The 20,977-nt window shown below is 49.2% G+C and overlaps 1 protein-coding gene and 1 non-coding gene across 8 annotated transcripts in view; one reads left to right on the top strand and one right to left on the bottom strand.

The window, feature by feature from the left end:
• Positions 1-20,977, top strand: part of LOC134205804 (histone deacetylase 4) — a 300,923-nt gene that overhangs the window by 136,711 nt on the left and 143,235 nt on the right. The window lies entirely within an intron of this gene.
• Positions 11,691-11,764, bottom strand: Trnan-guu (transfer RNA asparagine (anticodon GUU)). Its single transcript has one exon. It is a non-coding gene; the product is annotated as a tRNA-Asn (tRNA).

Genomic DNA, 20,977 nt, shown 5'->3' with positions numbered 1-20,977 from the left:
GAGCCTCTTGAAAGGAGGCTTCCGGGCCTCTTGAAAGGAGGCTTCCGGGCATTTTGGAAGGAGGCTTCCGGGCCTCTTGAAAGGAGGCTTCCGGGCCTCTTGAAAGGAGGCTTCCGGGCCTCTTGAAAGGAGGCTTCCAGGCCTCTTGAAAGGAGGCTTCCGGGCCTCTTGAAAGGAGGCTTCCGGGCCTCTTGAAAGGAGGCTTCCGGGCCTCTTGAAAGGAGGCTTCCGGGCCTCTTGAAAGGAGGCTTCGGGCCTCTTGAAAGGAGGCCTGGGCCCCTTGAAAGGAGGCTTCCGGGCCTCTTGAAAGGAGGCTTCCGGGCCTCTTGAAAGGAGGCTTCCGGGCCTCTTGAAAGGAGGCTTCTGAGCCTCTTGAAAGGAGGCTTCCGGGCCTCTTGAAAGGAGGCTTCCGGGCCTCTTGAAAGGAGGCTTCCGAGCCTCTTGAAAGGAGGCTTCCGGGCCTCTTGTAAGGAAGCTTCCGGGCCTATTGAATGGAGGCTCTCGGGCCTCTTGAAAAGAAGCTTCCGGGCCTCTTGAAAGGAGGCTTCCGGGCCTCTTGAAAGGAGGCTTCCGGGCCTCTTGAAATGAGGCTTCCGGGCCTCTCGAAAGAAGGCTTCTGGGCCTCTTGAAAGAAGGCTTCTGGGCCTTTTGAAAGGAGGCTTTCGGGTCTCTTGAAAGGAGGCTTCCGGGACTCTTAAAAGGAGGCTTCCGGGAAAATAAGCTTTCGGGCCTCTTGAATGGAGGCTTCCGGGCCTCCTAAGAGGAGGCTTTCGGGCCTCTTGAAAGGAGGCTTCTGGGACTCTTGAAAGGAGGCTACCGGGCCTCTTGAAAGGAGGCTCCCGGGCCTCTTGAAAGGAGGCTTCCGGGCCTCTTGAAAGGAGGCTTCCGGGCCTCTTGAAAGGAGGCTTCTGGGCCTCTTGAAAGGAGGCTTCCGGCCTCTTGAAAGGAGGCTTCCGGGCCTCTTGAAAGGAGGCCTGGGCCTCTTGAAAGGAGGCTTCTGGCCTCTTGAAAGGAGGCTTCGGGCCTCTTGAAAGGAGGCTTCTGGGCCTCTTGAAAGGAGGCCTCCGGGCCTCTTGAAAGGAGGCTTCAGGGCCTCTTGAAAGGAGGCCTGGGCCTCTTGAAAGGAGGCTTCTGGCCTCTTGAAAGGAGGCTTCTGGGCCTCTTGAAAGGAGGCTTCCTGGGCCTCTTGAAAGGAGGCTTCCGGGCCTCTTGAAAGGAGGCCTGGGCCTCTTGAAAGGAGGCTTCCGGGCCTCTTGAAAGGAGGCTTCTGGCCTCTTGAAAGGAGGCTTCTGGGCCTCTTGAAAGGAGGCTTCCGGGCCTCTTGAAAGGAGGCCTGGGCCTTTGAAAGGAGGCTTCTGGGCCTCTTGAAAGGAGGCTTCCGGGCCTCTTGAAAGGAGGCTTCTGGGCCTCTTGAAAGGAGGCTTCGGACCTCTTGAAAGGAGGCTTCTGGCCTCTTGAAAGGAGGCCTGGGCCTCTTGAAAGGAGGCTTCCGGGCCTCTTGAAAGGAGGCTTCGGGCCTCTTGAAAGGAGGCTTCCGGGCCTCTTGAAAGGGGGCGTCCGGGCCTCTTGAAAGGAGGCCTGGGCCTCTTGAAAGGAGGCTTCGGGCCTCTTGAAAGGAGGCTTCAGGGCCTCTTGAAAGGAGGCTTCAGGGCCTCTTGAAAGGAGGCTTCCGGGCCTCTTGAAAGGAGGCTTCCGGTCCTCATGAAAGGAGGCTTCTGGTCCTCTTGAAAGGAGGCTTCTGGCCTCTTGAAAGGAGGCTTTTGGGCCTCTTGAAAGGAGGCGTTCGGGCCTCTTGAAAGGAGGCTTCCGGGGCTCTTGAAAAGAGTCTTCCGGGCCTTTTGAAAGGAGGCTTCCGGGCCTCTTGAAAGGAGGCTTCCGGGCAGCTTGAAAGGAGGCTTCCGGGCCTCTTGAAAGGAGGCTTCCGGGCCTCTTGAAAGGAGACTTCCGGGCCTTTTGAAATGAGGCTTCCGGGCCTTTTGAAAGGAAGCTTCTGGGCCTCTTGGAAGGAAGCTTCTGGGCCTCTTGAAAGGAGGCTTCCGGGCATCTTGAAAGGAGGCTTCCGGGCTTCTTGAAAGGAGGCTTCCGGGCCTCTTGAAAGGAGACTTCCGGGCCTTTTGGAAGGAGGCTTCCAGGCCTTTTGCAAGGAGGCTTCCGGGCGTCTTGAAAAGAGGCTTCCGAGCCTCTTGAAAGGAGGCTTCCGAGCCTCTTGAATAGTGGCTCCCAGGCCTCTTGAAAGGAGGCTTCCGGGCCTCTTGAAAGGAGGCTTTCGGGCCTCTTGAAAGGAGGCTTCCGGGCCTCTTGAAAGGAGGCTTCCGGGCCTCTTGAAAGGAGGCTTCCGGGTCTCTTGAAAGGAGGCTTCCGGGCCTCTTGAAAGGAGGCTTCCGGGCCTCTTGAAAGGAGGCTTCCGGGCCTTTTGGAAGGAGGCTTCCAGGCCTCTTGGAAAGAGGCTTCTGGGCCTCTTGAAAGGAGGCTTCCGAGCCTCTTGAAAGGAGGCTTCCGAGCCTCTTGAAAGGAGGCTTCCGAGCCTCTTGAAAGGAGGCTTCCGAGCCTCTTGAAAGGAGGCTTCCGAGCCTCTTGAAAGGAGGCCTGAGCCTCTTGAAAGGAGGGTTCCGAGCCTCCTGAAAGGAGGCTTTTGTGCCTCTTGAAAGGTCGCGGCCGAGCGTCTTGAAAGGAGGCTTCCGGGCCTTTTGAAAGGAGGCTTCCGGGCCTCTTGAAAGGAGGCTTCCGGGCCTCTTGAAAGGAGGCTTCCGAGCCTCTTGAAAGGAGGCTTCCGGGCCTCTTGAAGGAGGCTTCCGGACCTTTTGGAAGGAGGCTTCCGGGCCTTTTGGAAGGAGGCTTCCGGGCCTCTTGAAAGGAGGCTTCCGGGCCTCTTGAAGGAGGCTTCCGAGCCTCTTGAAAGGAGGCTTCCGAGCCTCTTGAAAGGAGGCTTCCGGGCCTCTTGAAAGGAGGCTTCCGGGCCTCTTGAAAGGAGGCTGCCGGGCCTCTTGAAAGGAGGCTTCCGGGCCTCTTGAAAGGAGGCTTCTGGGCCACTTGAAAAAAGGCTTCCGGGCCTCTTAAAAGGAGGCTCTCAGGCCTCTTGAAAGAAGGCTTCTGGGCCTCTTGTAAGGAGGCTTCAGGCCTCTTGAAAGGAGGCCTGGGCCTCTTGAAAGGAGGCTTCCGGGCCTCTTGAAAGGAGGCTTCCGGGCCTCTTGAAAGGAGGCTGGGGCCTCTTGAAAGGAGGCTTCCGGGCCTCTTGAAAGGATGCTTCCGGGCCTCTTGAAAGGAGGCTTCGGGCCTCTTGAAAGGAGGCTTCTGGGCCTCTTGAAAGGAGGCTTCCGGGCCTCTTGAAAGGAGGCTTGGGCCTCTTGAAAGGAGGCTTCCGGCCTCTTGAAAGGAGGCTTCTGGGCCTCTTGAAAGGAGGCTTCTGGGCCTCTTGAAAGGAGGCTTCCGGGCCTCTTGAAAGGGGGCTTCGGGCCTCTTGAAAGGAGGCTTCCGGGCCTCTTGAAAGGAGGCTTCCGGGCCTCTTGAAAGGAGGCTTCCGGGCCTCTTGAAAGGAGGCTTCCGGGCCTCTTGAAAGGATGCTTCCGGGCCTCTTGAAAGGAGGCCTGAGCCTCTTGAAAGGAGGCTTCGGGCCTCTTGAAAGGAGGCTTCCGGTCCTCTTGAAAGGAGGCTTCGGGCCTCTTGAAAGGAGGCTTCTGGGCCTCTTGAAAGGAGGCTTCAGGCCTCTTGAAAGGAGGCTTCCGGGCCTCTTGAAAGGAGGCTTCTGGGCCTCTTGAAAGGAGGCTTCTGGCCTCTTGAAAGGAGGCTTCTGGCCTCTTGAAAGGAGGCCTGGGCCTCTTGAAAGGAGGCTTCTGGCCTCTTGAAAGGAGGCTTCCGGGCCTCTTGAAAGGAGGCTTCCGGGCCTCTTGAAAGGAGGCCTGGGCCTCTTGAAAGGACGCTTCGGAGTCCTTTGAAAGGTGGCTTCCGCGTCTTTTGCAAGTAGGCTTCTGGTCCGCTTGAAAGGAGGCTTCCGGGCCTCTTGAAAAAAGGCTTCCGGGCCTCTTGAAAGGAGGCTTCCGAGCCTCTTGAAATGAGGCTTCCGGACCTCTTGAAAGGAGGCTTCCGGTCCTCTTGAAAGGAGGCTTCCGGGCCTTTTGAAAGGAGGCTTCCGGGCCTCTTGAAAGAAGACTTCCAGGACTCTTGAAAGGAGGCTTCCGAGCCTCTTGAAAGGAGGCTTCCGAGCCTCTTGAAAGGAGGCTTCCGAGCCTCTTGAAAGGAGGCTTCTGAGCCTCTTGAAAGGAGGCTTCTGAGCCTCTTGAAAGGAGGATCCTGAGCCTCTTGAAAGGAGGCTTCCGAGCCTCTTGAAAGGAGGCTTCCGAGCCTCTTGAAAGGAGGCTTCCGAGCCTCTTGAAAGGAGGCTTCCGAGCCTCTTGAAAGGAGGCTCCCGAACCTCTTGAAAGGAGGCTCCCGAACCTCTTGAAAGGAGGCTTCCGAGCTTCTTGAAAGGAGGCTTCCGAGCCTCTTGAAAGGAGGCTTGATAGAGCAAAGCAACTCGGTGAATCTAATACCAATCATAGTAGCCATTAAGTATTGGTTAATTTAATAAATTCAGTTTATCTTACGCTTTCAATCAAACCAGTTGGGTTTTCTTTCTCCCCTCTAAGAGGTTATGGGCCGTTGTTAGAGAAATCGTTCTCATAGTAACGGAAAAAACAACTGCGAAGTTTTTTTTTTTCACCATGGAGCGATTGGGAATCATGAAGCTCAACGGAGGAAATTACGGCGTGTGGAAGACTAAAGTTGAGTTTCTGCTCATCCGGGAAGACCTATGGCAGTACACTACTGATACCGAACCTGTGAGTACAGCGGAAAATCCGGTAACCGCAGCTACCAGGACAACGTGGAAAAGCGGTGACCAGAAGGCACGGGCGACGATAGGCCTCCTATTGGAAGATAATCAGCTGAACCTGATCAAGAATTGCCAAACGGCTAAAGATACCTGGGAGAAGCTGAAAGGACAGTACGAGAAGGCCACACTAACGTCCAAGGTATCCATTCTCAAGCGAATATGTGACAAGCGATATTACGATGGCGAGGACATCGAGCAGCATATCTACGAAATGGAAGATCTGTTTGAAAAGCTGACGTTGGCTGGAGAAGACCTAAGTCGGAATATGCAGGTAGCTATGGTGCTTCGAAGTCTCCCGGAATCATTCTCAACCCTGACTACGGCATTAGAAAGCCGATCCGACGAAGAGTTAACGCTGGATCTGGTTAAATCTAAGGTGGTCGACGAAGTGGCGAAACGTTGCTCGGGCGGTGCACTGGAATCTGTTCTGAAGTCGCATGCCAAGCAAATGAAATTATTGTGTCATTATTGCCAGAAGCCGGGGCACAAGAAGAAGAATTGTCCGGTCCTGGTCGAGAAGCGGCCTAGCGAACGAAAGCCATCAGAACGCCAAAGTGAAAAGCGAAGTCAGCCAAAAGTACGAGCAGCTCGTCAAGAAAGCAAGGAGTATTCGTTCGTTACGAAGACAAGTGCGACGCCGTCGAATGCGTGGATCATTGATTCCGGCGCTACGTCGCATATGTGTGCAAATCGAACGAATTTCGTGGAGCTAGATGAGAGCAGCAAACAGGAGGTGATTTTGGCCGATGGTACTGTGACAAAAGCGGAAGGAATTGGTTCATGTAAAATTACTATGCTATCTCCGGAAGGCACATCATCAAAAGTAACCCTTAAAGAAGTGCTACTGGTACCAAAATTCGAGTCGAACCTATTATCGGTGAAGAAGTTGGTGTCAAACGGAGCGACAGTTATTTTTGATTTCAACGGGTGCCGTATATTGAAGGATGGGAAGGTAATCGCGGGGGCTACAATTTCCGAGGGACAGTACAGTCTGAAAGTAGCCCAGGAGGCACTGGCCGCGAAACATAACCCGAATTGTCAGCACATGTGGCATCGTGTGTTGGGACATCGCAACCTTGAAGCCGTTCGTGAGCTCGTATCAAAGAACATGGTAACTGGACTGGAGATGAAAGATTGTAGCTGCCATGTAAACTGTGAATGCTGTCTTGAAGGTAAGCTGACACGTCTTCCGTTTCCCAAACATTCGGACCGAAAATCCAATCAACCGTTGGATCTCATCCACACCGATGTGTGCGGACCCATGCGAAACGTGACGCCTGGTGGATGTCGTTATTTCTTCACCATGATTGACGATTTCTCTCGGTTCACCGTCGTATATTTTTTGAAAAAGAAATCCGAGGTTCCTCTACGTATCCAAGAGTTTGTCCAGTGCATGAAGACAAAATTCGGCAGGACGCCGAAGATCATACGTTCCGACCAGGGTGGTGAATATACCAGTAACGCGTTGAATTTATTTTGTCGAGCGGAAGGAATTTGCCAACAATTTACCACCGCATACACTCCGCAGCAAAATGGGGTTGCAGAGCGGAAGAACCGCTCGTTGGTGGAAATGGCACGATGCATGCTCCTGGACTCTCGAATGCCGTTGAAATACTGGGCCGAAGCGGTTAACACGGCCAACTATCTGCAAAACCGTTTGCCGACGAAGCCGTTGACAATGACCCCGATGGAGCTATGGAATGGAACAAAGCCTGACATGAGCCATCTCAAGATGTTTGGTTCACCGGCGTATGTGTGGATTCCTAAAGAGAAGAGAAACAAATTAGAAGCAAAATCTCGAAGATTGCTGTTCGTCGGTTATTCCTCTCAACACAAAGCTTACCGTTTTATGGATCCAACCAACGACAAGCTTACCATCAGCCGTGATTGCAGGTTCCTGTCATTGGACGAGGTTCAGACTGCCGAATCTCAACAGGAAAATATCCTTGAATATCCTTTCAAACTCTTGAAGCAAAAGAAAGCTGAAGTTCCCGTTATTCCAGCAAATGAGAACGTGAGTGAAGAAACGGACATGAGCGAAGACGACTCGGATGAATCCGATCTTTACGGATTCGACACAAGCTACGACGATGCAAATGAAGAAACGTTCGTAGAAGAAGTGCAGGAAGAACTCAGATCATCCGATAGTCAAGAGAAGCAAGATGCCGCTAACGATGCTGATGTGTCTTCAGTTCGACGGTCTGAGCGTATCACAAAAGGAATTACTCCAGAACGATACCGTGATACCGTACGGATAGCAACACATCAAGATGGCGAACCACGCACATTCGATGAAGCTATGTGCAGCCCCGAACGAGAAAAGTGGAAGCAAGCTATGGAGGAAGAGATGCAGTCACTCCACGATAATGCCACATGGGATGTCGTCCGTTTACCGCCAAACAAAAAGCCGATTGGTTGCAAATGGATTTTTAAGAAGAAGATGGACCAGCGTGGAAATGTAATCCGCTATAAGGCTAGACTTGTAGCACAAGGATATAGCCAACAGTACGGGACCGACTACGACGAGGTGTTTGCGCCAGTTGCTAAGCAAACCACCTTTCGTACTTTACTGAGTGTCGCTGCCCGACGAGGAATGCAGGTGAAGCACGTCGACGTGAAGACGGCGTATCTGTACGGAGAGCTGGAGGAAACCATTTTCATGAAGCAGCCGTTAGGATTCCATAGCGGTGCAAAGGACAAGGTGTGTCTTCTACGAAAAAGCCTCTACGGTCTCAAGCAAGCTGGAAGGATGTGGAATCAAAAAATCAGCGAGGTCCTGAAGACGATGGGTTACGTGCCGTCTGATGCAGACCCCTGCCTTTTCATTAGAACCTGGAAGAAAAAGAAAACGTTCGTATTGCTGTATGTGGACGACATGTTGATTGTTACTGACACAGAAGCGGAGTACGAAAAAGTTCGGAAAAACCTAGAAGAAAACTTCACCATTACGTGCCTTGGAAACGTGAAACACTATCTGGGAATCCAAATAACGCGATCTGGTGGAAAATTCTTTCTAAATCAAGGAGCCTACATCGAGAAAGTTGCGAAACGGTTTGGGCAAACGAATGCGAAACGCTCTCTGATACCTATGGATCCAGGATACCCGAATGCACAACAGAAGGAGGAGGAGCCCTTGCCTAGAAACGACGATTTCCAGAGTCTGGTGGGTGCTCTACTGTACATTGCGGTAAATACCCGACCGGACATCGCCATTAGCAGCTCGATCTTAGGTCGCAAGGTAAGTCAACCGACGGAAGGAGACTGGACAGAAGCAAAACGGACCCTACGTTACTTACAATCAACATCAGATTTGAGCCTGGAATTAGGTTTACCCGGTCCACTGGAAGCATACGTTGATGCAGACTGGGCCGGCGACAAAGCAGACCGTAAATCAAATACCGGTTTCGTTTTTATTCTCGGAGGATCAGTCAGCTGGGCAGCTCGGAAGCAACCATGTGTCACCCTGTCTTCTACCGAAGCAGAATACGTAGCGCTTTCCGAGGCCAGCCGAGAGCTGATGTGGTTGTTGAAACTATTGAAGGACGTAGGAGAAAAAGTTCCTGGTCCGGTGATTATCAACGAAGATAATCAGAGCTGCATAGCGATGCTGAAATCTGCCGGAGAAAGTAAAAGGACGAAACACATCGACACTCGCTACAACTATGTGAAGGAGTTAGTAAATGATGGTGTGATGGACGTTCGCTATTGCCCCAGTGAACGAATGATAGCCGACGGTCTGACGAAACCGTTGGCACGTGTGAAGATGGAGAAGATGCGTTTTGGGATTGGTCTACAACCAGCCGAGATTGAGGAGGAGTGATAGAGCAAAGCAACTCGGTGAATCTAATACCAATCATAGTAGCCATTAAGTATTGGTTAATTTAATAAATTCAGTTTATCTTACGCTTTCAATCAAACCAGTTGGGTTTTCTTTCTCCCCTCTAAGAAGGCTTCCGGGCCTCTTGAAATGAGGCTTCCGGGCCTCTTGAAAGTAGACTTCCAGGCCTCTTGGAAGGAGGCTTCCGGGCCTCTTGAAAGGAGGCTTCCGAGCCTCTTGAAAGGAGGCTTCCGGGCCTCTTGAAAGGAGGCTTCCGAGCCTCTTGAAAGGAGGCTTCCGAGCCTCTTGAAAGGAGGCTTCTGAGCCTCTTGAAAGGAGGCTTCCGAGCCTCTTGAAAGGAGGCTTCTGAGCCTCTTGAAAGGAGGCTTCTGAGCCTCTTGAAAGGAGGCCTGAGCCTCTTGAAAGGAGGCTTCCGGGCCTCTTGAAAGGAGGCTTCCTGAGCCTCTTGAAAGGAGGCTTTCGGGCCTTTTGAAAGGAGGCTTCCGGGCCTCTTGAAAGGAAGCTTCCGGGCCTCTTGAAATGAGGCTTCCGGGCCTCTTGAAAGGAGGCTTACGGACCTTTTGGAAGGAGGCTTCCGGGCCTTTTGGAAGGAGGCTTCCGGGCCTCTTGAAATGAGGCTTCCGAGCCTCTTGAAATGAGGCTTCCGGGCCTCTTGAAAGGAGGCTTCCGGACCTTTTGGAAGGAGGCTTCCGGGCCTTTTGGAAGGAGGCTTCCGGGCCTCTTGAAGGCCTCTTGAAAGGAGGCTTCCGGGCCTCTTGAAAGGAGGCTTCCGGGCCTCTTGAAAGGAGGCTTCCGGGCCTCTTGAAAGGAGGCTTCCGGGCCTCTTGAAAGGAGGCCTGGGCCTCTTGAAAGGAGGCTTCCGGGCCTCTTGAAAGGAGGCTTCCGGGCCTTTGGAAGGAGGCTTCCGGGTCTCTTGAAAGGAGGCTTCCGGGCCTCTTGAAAGGAGGCCTGGGCCTCTTGAAAGGAGGCTTCCGGGCCTTTTGGAAGGAGGCCTGGGCCTCTTGAAAGGAGGCCTGGGCCTCTTGAAAGGAGGCTTCCGGCCTCTTGAAAGGAGGCCTGGCCTCTTGAAAGGAGGCTTCCGGCCTCTTGAAAGGAGGCCTGGGCCTCTTGAAAGGAGGCTTCCTGGGCCTCTTGAAAGGAGGCTTGGGCCTCTTGAAAGGAGGCCTGGGCCTCTTGAAAGGAGGCTTCTGGGACTTTGGAAGGAGGCTTCGGGCCTCTTGAAAGGAGGCTTCAGGGCCTCTTGAAAGGAGGCTTCAGGCCTCTTGAAAGGAGGCTTCTGGGCCTCTTGAAAGGAGGCTTCCGGACCTCTTGAAAGGAGGCTTCCGGACCTCTTGGAAGGAGGCTCCCGGCCTCTTGGAAGGAGGCTTCCGGGCCTCTTGAAAGGAGGCTTCTGGGCCTCTTGAAAGGAGGCTTCCGGGCCTCTTGAAAGGAGGCTTCCGGGCCTCTTGAAAGGAGGCTTCCGGGCCTCTTGAAAGGAGGCTTCTGGGCCTCTTGAAAGGAGGCTTCGGGCCTCTTGAAAGGAGGCTGCGGGTCCTCTTGAAGGGAGGCTGCTGGGCCTCTTGGAAGGAGGCTTCTGGGCCTCTTGAAAGGAGGCTTCCGGGCCTCTTGAAAGGAGGCTTCCGGGCCTCTTGAAAGGAGGCTTCCGGGCCTCTTGAAAGGAGGCTTCCGGCCTCTTGAAAGGAGGCTTCTGGGCCTCTTGAAAGGAGGCTTCTGGGCCTCTTGAAAGGAGGCTTCGGGCCTCTTGAAAGGAGGCTTCCGGGCCTCTTGAAAGGAGGCTTCGGGCCTCTTGAAAGGAGGCTTCCGGGCCTCTTGAAAGGAAGCTTGGGCCTCTTGAAAGGAGGCCTGGGCCTCTTGAAAGGAGGCTTCGGGCCTCTTGAAAGGAGGCCTGGGCCTCTTGAAAGTAGGCTTCTGGGCCTCTTGAAAGGAGGCTTCTGGGCCTCTTGAAAGGAGGCTTCCGGGCCTCTTGAAAGGAGGCTTCCGGGCCTCTTGAAAGGAGGCTTCCGGGCCTCTTGAAAGGAGGCTTCCGGGCCTCTTGAAAGGAGGCTTCCGGGCCTCTTGAAAGGAGGCTTCCGGGCCTCTTGAAAGGAGGCTTCCGGGCCTCTCGAAAGGAGGCTTCCGGGCCTCTTGAAAGGAGGCTAAAACGGAGGCTAAAGAAGAGCCGTTAAAGGAGGGTTTAGTGTACCTTGCACTTCGTGATAATTTACTTTCCGGGTAACAGCTTCTATCGGCATCGCATCGGAAAGGGAACACCTTAATGACGGTATGTCAACACATTTCTCCATTGATGCATTTCCATTCTTATTGAGGTATTTTAGGATTAACCTTTGCTCACCAAAGGCTTCTACTGCCTTCGAAGAGTTAGGCAACCCTCCTTGTTATCTACGTAGCACAGACAAAGAGATGTAACTCTGCATTCAAATTATTTAAAAAATATTGTCACTATCATCGTAATCTAGAAATATCTGTTGTAATCATTATTGGCAAATCGAGTAATCCTTAAGAGCAATAGAATAGTAGATTGTGGTACACTGGTTCGATTTTTACGCGAATACATTTCTTAAATTTCTCGGTATGCATTAATTTCCACAACGTTCCAATGCCACATAATTTTTCTGTGATTATTTTCGTTGGGTCATCTTAATCAGCAACACTATAACCAGAGACCGGCGGAGTGAAAAACTGTCGAAATGGCAACGTATGAAAATGCATGAAATCGTGAAAATAATACTGGCAGCACATGAACTTTTTGCTTGCTTCTTATGGATGCAAAATGCAAACAAGTTGAATTGGAACCGCTTTTTACGGTTCGATTGGAAACAAGATGGCGTCTTCGCCGATTTCTCCTTCTAGTATTTTCAATCTTAATGTTTCATGGAATCTATAGGTCGCAACCAATATAAAACCGCATAAAAAGCGACCCCAGTGTACTGGCTCCGCTCCATAACTTCATGTCAATTATTTTTGTTGCTCTCGCAAAAAGGTTCCCGCCCCCGGGTGGGCTCGAACCACCAACCTTTCGGTTAACAGCCGAACGCGCTAGCCGATTGCGCCACGGAGGCCGATATGTGCAAGTGGTCCCCCGCAGCGCTACTGTTTCTATGCTCTTCTAATCTGATGGAACAACTCCAACTATGGTAACTCAACTCTCTTCCAGTGCTCCTCACATGCTGTTCGAACCCTACCAATAATGATTACAATGACGGTGACCGATGATCATTGATGTGTGTGAGGCACTACCCCTACAACGAAACGAACGGGTGCGTTCCCGTTCGAAAATTCTTTCGATTGATGATAGCTGATTTTGATTGGTGGGAGGTGGTGGCGAGGTGGGATCGGGGCGAAACCCAATTCACTTTTCGTGAGGTTAAAAAATATTCCAATTTTAGCACTCGCTCTACCCATGGTTACTGTCGACGATGTTCAGGTGAAGGGGTTCAGGAAGAGCGGTTCAACCGTAAATAAAACACGCCCCAGCGTCTGTGATGGGGAGTCATCGTGAGCGGCGCAACCCACAGGAACGAATGGGATTTTCTATTTTTAGAACAGAGAAATGTATCTGGCAGGCGTATCGTTGGGATGATGTGCTGCTGGGTTGAAAATTCTTAGAAGCTAGAATTATTTCCAAGTTGTCTAATTTTAAAACGTAAACTCCAGAGAGTGTTGTCGCTTCATCAACATCAGCTGAGGCTGAGTGAGGGAAGTTCCTGTTTATGTGTGAACTTGAAAGTGTGAATTCCGTTCCGTTTGATGTAGGAAACTTGTTTTGCTGCATTCCCAATGCAATAACGTCAACGTATTAAAAATAATTACGCTTCTCGAGTGACAGACGAATCCATCCAGTTCTTTCCTTAGTGTGTTGTGATGAAATCGAACACATCTACCAGTGCGAACGCTTTCCTGGGCTTCAATCGCCCCACATATTTTCTGCCATACGAATACCTGAACAAGTTCGATGATAACTCCTTTGGCTGTTTTCGTCGTGCACGGGACCGAGCAAAACAAGCCAAATTAACAGTTTTCTGTTTACCATTGGCACACAGATCACAGATGGTGGGCAGTAAACACTATCAACACCCATCCTTCTGCGGTCGTACTACCTTAACCCATCGTGCATCACCCTCCGCCGTCGCCATATTTCAGAGCTGCCCCAGAACCACCTCACGCTGTCCCTGACCTTCCGTGACAATAAACGCGAACGCGAACTCTCACGTTCGCGAACGGGTGGCGGCACTCCGCACCCAACAACGAAGGTCCTGAACTCGCGAACTCACGTTCGCGGCTGTATTCACCGCACACTAACAAACGGTGCTGTGGATCTCACAGAACAGAGACAACGCACACCGAACGAAGACACAGCTACCTTCTTCTGTGGGGTTTGTGCTTGTGGTGGCATATCAAAGTAAACGTGTTCCTCAACGAACCTCGTAAACACAAACGTCAACATTGATGCCTGCTATGCGATGACGATGACAACAAGTGCGCAAACAGTCACGGCGCAGAGGATGCTATTTTTAGAACCGTCTTCCATCATGTTTCCGTTCCCGTTGCCATCACAGTATTTTATTGTGGCCGCGATCCGCTCTTGTCCTGTCCTGACTCGCACGTCCATTCCACAAACACTAATATTCTGCGTTTCGAACATGACAATATCAATCCATGGCGGTCATAATGATTGCGCGCGGCACGATGATGGATGATAGATGCGAGGGGGACAATAACAAAGTGCGATAGGGAAAAAAATGAAAACAAAGAAACGCGTTGTAAATCACGCTGGAATAGTGTGCTCTGGACGACGTTTTTCGAGTGATTCTATTTTAGCTTGGTTTAAGTTCTTTTCCTTACAGAAATCTTCTTTATTTAGTTCTGTGTGCCACCTCCCCCTATTATCTATCAGCGGTATGAGCTTGCGCGGGTTTCAGATTCAATAAATATTAATGTTTGAATCTTTGCTTAAAACAGTAAATTATAATAATTATGTCGTTGTGAATTGTTTCCCCTCTTGATTGAGAATAAACTTGAAGAGTCATGTTTAGCAGACTACATGAACGCGGATAGAGCAATATTTACGGCCAACCGTCTGAATTTCGCCGGTGAACACGTTTTCTAATTAGTAGATCGCTAATTGACATTTGTGCCAATTGAAGAGTGTGAAATGGCTGTAAATAGACATCCGTGTTGCATACTGTTCCATCAAATTCCACTGAATATTTTGTTTTTCAGAATGAGAGTTCATATAGATCGAATTCTATCAATCATCTTGGTTTTGGAAACCGTTCATTTTGAACATCTTGCCAAGAGTATTTCGTTCGCAAAACAAGAAAACTGACTGGTTCGTGTTTGCACTTCAAGGAATAAAACCTCCCTTTGCTGTTATTCCAGGATAGCGAAGTCCATACCTGCTACAAATTACCACAGCAACTGATGGGCGGCCGCACATTGGTTGAGGTTGAGCTGCGCTTTGTGGCCTTCTTCGCCGCAGCGCCCACACAAGTTGCTATTGTCCACGATTTTGACTACCGGCGGTTGGTAGAGGTTGACTGGACATACTGACAGATCAACCTTCAGCTCACCAACTTTGATCACCTTTATTGGCGTCGGTAGTTGGTAGCTTGATCATGACAAACTATGACCCCTGGAATCCTCTCCGCAGGCGGATAGACGCCGGGCTACCACCTCTACAACCTGCAGCGCTTAACTGTCGTGGCCCCGCTCCGGTGCTTGCTTTGTAGGCTGACCTCATCGTGTGGGTAAGCTCTCCACAGGCGGTGCCGCCCGCCTGTCAACCCTTGCTTAGGACCATGATCATCTTGTCCGCTCTCGTCCGCCTGATGCTACGAATCTCTGCACTGAGGTTCGATAGTTTCTACGTGCTGCGCATCGCCTTTAGCACGTCGGCGTAGCCTTCTTTGTCAGTTTTTCCAGCAGCGCTCCCTCCTTCTCCATGGCTCTAGTCGAGCGCGTGATTTTATCTTTCTTCGCTTTCCTGGCTACCGTCCGATGACTGGTTTTCTTGGTCAGGTTGACCTCCTCCCTCTATGATCGACTGGCTTGATTTGCACTTGCTCTCTTCAGCTTCTGAAGGTTACCATCGGTGCGAATCGCCGAGACCCAATCTGAGATTAGATACAGCTAGTAATCAAGGTCTGCTGGAGCACACCATCGTGTTATTGAACATTACCCGATGCTGCAATAGCTGTTGAAGCTTTCTTGCAGGCGTAATCGACGTGACAGCCGAAGTTCAGCCTAAGGTGGGTAGCGTTCTGCATGCAACAGCTCTGCATGGCTGTCCTGAGCATGGCACCACACTGCACCAATTATTTTATTTATTCAGACTAAGACCGAAGTGGCGTGCGCGGTATATAAGAATCTTCTCCATTCGGCTCGGTCCATGGCTACACGTCGCCAACTACGCAGTCTACGGAGGGTCCGCAAGTCATCTTCCACCTGATCGGCCCACCTTGCCCGCTGTGCACCTCGCCTACTTGTGCCCGTCAGATCGTTGTCGAGAACCATTTTTACCGGATCACTGATCGACATTCTGGCTAATGAGCGTTTTGTAGATTGTCAGTTTATTACGGCGGCGAACTCTATTCGCTCGGAGCGTCTTGCGGAGTCCAAAGTACATACGATTTCCAGCCACTATGCGTCTCCGAATTTCTCTGCTGGTATCATTTACGGCAGTCACCAGTGAGCCCAAGTATACAAATTGTTCTACCACCTTGATTTCGTCACCACCGATGCAAACTCGCGGTGGGTGGCTCACATAGTCTTCTCTTGAACCTCTTCCTATCATGTACTTCGTCTTCGACGTGTTGATGACTAGTCCGATCCGCTTAGCTTCCCTCTTCAGTCTGATGTAGGCTTCCTCCATCTTCTCAAAGTTACGTGCCATAATATCTATGTCGTCGGCGAAGCCAAATAGCTGGACGGACTTGTTGAAAATTGCACCACTCGTGTTAATCCCTGCTCTTCGTATTACCCCTTCCAAAGCGATGTTGAATAGCAGACACGAAAGACCATCACCTTGCCGTAACCCTCTGCGGGTTTCGAAGGGACTCGAGAATGCCCCTGAAACTCGAACTACGCACATCACCCGATCCATCGTCGCTTTGATCAACCGTGTCAGTTTATCCGGAAATCCGTGTTCGTGCATTAGCTGCCTTAGCTGGTCCCGATCGATTGTATCATATGCGGCTTTGAAGTCGATGAATAGATGATGTGTGGGCACGTTGTATTCGCGGCATTTCTGCAGTACTTGGCGAATGGCGAACATCTGGTCCGTGGTGGTGCGTTCACCCATAAAACCCGCCTGGTACTACCCCACGAACTCCCTAGCAATTGGTGCTAGTCGACGGCATAAAATTTGGGAGAGTACCTTGTAGGCGGCGTTCAGCAATGTGATTACGCGGTAGATGGGAGACCCTTCTTGTAGATGGGACACACGACACCTTCCATCCACTCCTACGGCAAAACTTCCTCCTCCCAAATCTTGGTAATGACCCAGTGCAGCGCTCTAGCCAGTGCCTCACCACCGTGTTAAAAAAGCTTTCCTGGTAGTTGGTCAACCCCAGTGGCTTTGTTGTTCTTCAGCCGGCCAATCTCTTCATGGATTTCATGGAGATCCGGAGTCGGTAAAATTATGTCCTGCGCGCGTTCTCCCAGGTCCATCACCATACCGCCATCTTCATCTGCCACATCGCCATTCAGGTGTTCTTCGTAGTTCGACCGCCACCTTTGGATTACCTCACGCTCGTTCGTAAGAAGGTTCCCGTTTATGTCCTTGCACATATCAGGCTGTGGCACGTGGCCCTTACGTGAACGGTTCAGCTTCTCATAGAACTTTCGTGTGTTATTAGCGCGGTACAGTTGCTCCGTGTCTTCACGGTCTCGATCTTCCTGCTGTCGCTTTTTCCTCCGTAAAATCGAGTTTTGTCTGTTCCGCGCCCATTTATATCGTGCCTCGTTCGCCCTCGTGCGGTGTTGCAGCAATCTCGCCCATGCTGCATTCTTCTCTTCCACCAAGGGGTCGTACACTTATTACGTAAGCAATTTTTCTGGATTTTTCAAACCCCCTTCCCACATGTAAGATTTTTTTCATACAAATGATTTTTTATTTATATGGAGCGTAAGATATTGACCGACCCCCTCCCCCCATAAGTGCTTACGTAATATGTGTACGGCCCCTAACTGCTCACATTCGCCGTCATACCAGTCGTTTCTGTGATCCGGAGGCACCGGGCCAAGTGCAGCGGTTGTGGTGCTACCAATGGCGGATCAAATATCTCTCCAGCCATCTTCAAGAAATGCTGCGCCTAGCTGCTCTTTCTTTGGGAGTGCCATTTCCAGCTGCTGCGCGTATCCTTGGGCTAGTCTACCGTCTTGTACCCCCCAATGTAAAGCCATGGCGTCCGACTTCGACGTGTGTTGTACCGTCGAGAGTTTTGAGCGCAGGCATACTGCATCGAGGTAGTGGTCGGGTTCAATATTCGCACTGCGGTAAGTGGGGACGTCGGAGAAAAATTTACCGTCGCTTTGATTTTCCGTTTCTTGGTTAGGTGATCTCCATATGGCCTTGTAGATATTTTTGCGGGGAAAGAAGGTACTTCAGACTACCATTCCGTGGGAGGCTGCGAAGTTTATGCATCGTTGGCCGTTATCATTCGATACGGTGTGGAGACTATCCGGTCCGATGACCGGTCTATACATTTCCTCTCTTCCTACCTGTGCGTTCATGTCGGCGATGACGATGTTGACGTCCCGCAGTGGGCATCCATCGTATGTCTGCTCCAGCTGTGCATAGAACGCTTCTTTCTCGTCGTCGGGTCTCCCTTCATGTGGGCAGTTGATGATGCTATATAGTTGAAAAAACGGCCTTTAATCCTCAGCTTGCACAATTTAGAGTGATTCAAATTTTGACTTTTTTGCTCCCCTATGCTTAAACGATTGCATTTACTGTTTTAATAATCCTCCAAAATGTTTAGCAATTTTGGACGTAATTTGACTGTGCACACGTCTTTTGAAGTTTGCATGGAAATTGCTGTGAAAACTGACCCTTATGTGGAAGACCGTTCTGTGAGGTGGCCTATTGAACTATTTAAATATTATCAACACATTGCCTACACAGAATACTTCTCAAGCTGAAAGGCAGTTGTTGTTGCGAAGTGATTTGTCATTTGGAAGCAAAGTTATAAAGAAAATAAAAATGCCCATTATTGATATTGATGTTATTCTTTTGAATTTCCCACAATTCAGTATTTCCTTTATAACTTTTCTTGTGAGCATCAAATCGTTTCGCAACAAAGACGACCTGTTTCCTTGTAAAATTACGTTGCCGATGTACTCATATGTTGTTAGAGCCTAAAGGGAAGCTTTGGGGAACGGTTTTCCATGAAAGTTACTGTTTTCATAGCAATTTTCATACAAACTTCAAACCGCGCGTGCTCATTCAATTTACATCCAAATTAGCTAAAAATTTAGGTGGGTTAATAAAAAGGCAAATGCAATCGTTTAAGCATCGGGGGGCAAAAAAGTTAAAATTGAATCACTCTATTGCACATCCTTGCGTTGATTGGCTGCCACCCAATCACACGATGGCGCATCTTACCCAGCACTATGAAGCCGGTTCCTTTCTGTCCTATCCAGCAAATCTCCTGCAACGCCACGACGTTGAAGTTGCGGGGATGTAATTCATCGTAGATCATCCTGTCGCAATCTGCGAAACCTAGCGACTTGCAGTTCCATGTTCCAAGCTTCCAATCGTGATCCTTCATTCGTCGCCTAGGTATCTGTCGATTATATCGAGTCGCATTATCTTATATATAAAAATGAAATGGTCTGTGTTCGTATCCGCATAACTCGAAAACGGCTGGATGGATTTTTTTCATTTCTTCAGCAGAAACATTCGTTATAGTTTCCGACGGGTTTATATGATATTTCCTAATGAAATTACGAGTAAAGTTGAGCAAATCGTGAAAAACTAAAATTGTGATTCCTATGCGAACTTTGCATGGGCAGTTCGGAACGCACATTCTCGCCTACTATGCAGGACAACGTCTGCCGGGTCGACTAGTCTCTTATATTGTTCGTAATTACTGGTTTTCTAGGCGGCTTATTGGGCCTGCGCAAACCTCCTGTCTCGTCGGAGGGCCGTCGTGTCAGGTCTGTTTCGTGTCCCACCTGACACCAGGACTTAGGCTTGTGCATTTTGAGCGGCATACGGTCGCTTTGGTGGGGCCTACTTGCGGATCATGCAACTTTTTAAAGGAATTTAACAGGGACCACTGTCCAACCCCGCGACATCCTAGGCAACCCCCACAACTCGCAGATGGCCTTGAGAGGGATTGTCAATCCTTTGGACATAGTCCCTGCTGCCCCCGTGCAAGTAGTTCTAGGCTTTCCAACGTCAAATTCCGTCCGTTCCAGTCCGAGAGTCTAATTTATTTTTTCTTGAGCTAACTCAGTGAATTGTTTGACATAATTTGAAGATATCTCTGCATCTCCCACAATCGTCGTGAGATGTAAGATTTTTGGTAATCATGAGTGAAAGCATTTTGGGAAGCAATGGAAACTATGCACCTTCCGTTGGCAAAGATATCTACCATTAGACAACCAGGGACTAGATATTTTATGTACCTGTATATCTATAGGGTTTTAAAAATTTGAGGCCATCCTAACCTCAACAAAGGCAAGAAGTACTGACTTATTTGACGTCAGGTTGCTATCGCTGCATTCTTTTTTGTTTCATTGAAGTGATGATAATTTATCAACAAGACAGTCAGCTGATGGCGATTGTGTCATGAAAGATCTTATTGTTTTATTGAGCGATGCTTTTACGTTTATTTGATAAACTAATGCCACTACTTGATTCCATTGGTGTCATACCTAAATAAAACCAATAAATTCAACTTTATCTTTGCAAAATGTAAAAAAAATCGTTCACCGAGCAGTTCCATTCATCAAATTATTGCGACAGGTTCCCACATTGTGGACAATGCTTATCAATCGAGCACTTGTTTTGCTTTTTCGGTAGGTTATGGTTTTTGAAGAACCATGTGTACAAAAACAACTACAACACTACCAGATCACAGACGGTTGATTACGCCTGTGCATGTGGCCCCGTTGTAGGGCGGCTTGCGCGCGCGCGTTCGTTGATTGTTGTTTTGTTATCTCCCGTTCGGAAAATGATTACTGAAGCCAGAGTTTCCAAACCGCAGTGAATCCCAGTGAATAGAAAATATAAAATTGGTTACCAAGGCTTGCCGAAATGGACGTCAAGTTGGAAGACATCGGGTGGCTGGCATGTTTTCTTTTTATTTCCAAATCAAACTTAAACGACGCTAATGATGGACACAGTCAGCGTGTTATACTTTCTGTGATGTCATTCTCCGTTCGTACTTGGGTGTGATATTGGGCGATGATATTGTCCATATTTCCGCAAGAGCGATTTTTAGGAATATGGAATAAGCAAAGGAGCAAAATTTATAAAATTGTATTGTAATTAAATGCTGTTTTCAAAAAAATTTCTTTGCTATGAAATCGTATTAAACTAACATTTAGAAAATATTGATCTTTTGAAAAATTGTGTAGCTTCTACAAAGCATAAGCTGACTTTATTAAGAAAAGAACGATTTTTTCCTATAAGAACGTCAGAGTACTCTTCGAAATTGAAAATGATTTGGTCACACAATGAAGTTGGGCTTCATAATGGCCTAAGTTCCGACGAGTACCTAAGGTGTGTTGAAGACTTTTGGTATAAATAAAAACAACATTGTTATACCTGTTATCAATGTCACCGACCGAGTGTTGTGACAGGATGCTAAATCCGGCCAAAATAGCGTCTCGCCTCCATGAGACCGCAAGGGCAGCAGGCGCTACTCAATTTGTTTTATTTTCATCGAGTACACTGCCCCTATTCGCATAAACGTCCCATGTCAGTTTTCTTCAACTTCAGTAATATGGCATTGTATTTTTCAAGGAGAAATACAAAAAATTCTAATAAATTGATAAAACCTTCAATCTTTCTGAAAATTTGGCATAATATTCTATATCTACAGATATAGTAGTTCCATAGTACATTGCTATGGAACTATTAAATGGGCCATAATAATATTCATTTTTTGTTCAAAAGTGAATCAAAATCTGAAATGTGACTGTTATGCGAATAAATAGCACGATGGGACAACACAAGTGGATTTAGAATTTCTAGAACAAAGCCTATTATTTTATCAGTTTGTCAGAAGTCATTTTAAGCTTATTTCTGGAAGAAAATTAAA

Source organism: Armigeres subalbatus, chromosome 1 (assembly GCF_024139115.2).
Source record: "Armigeres subalbatus isolate Guangzhou_Male chromosome 1, GZ_Asu_2, whole genome shotgun sequence".
Classification (NCBI taxonomy): domain Eukaryota; kingdom Metazoa; phylum Arthropoda; class Insecta; order Diptera; family Culicidae; genus Armigeres; species Armigeres subalbatus.
The sequence above is the reverse complement of the archived record's forward strand: the minus strand, read 5'-3'. Positions and strand labels throughout refer to the sequence as shown.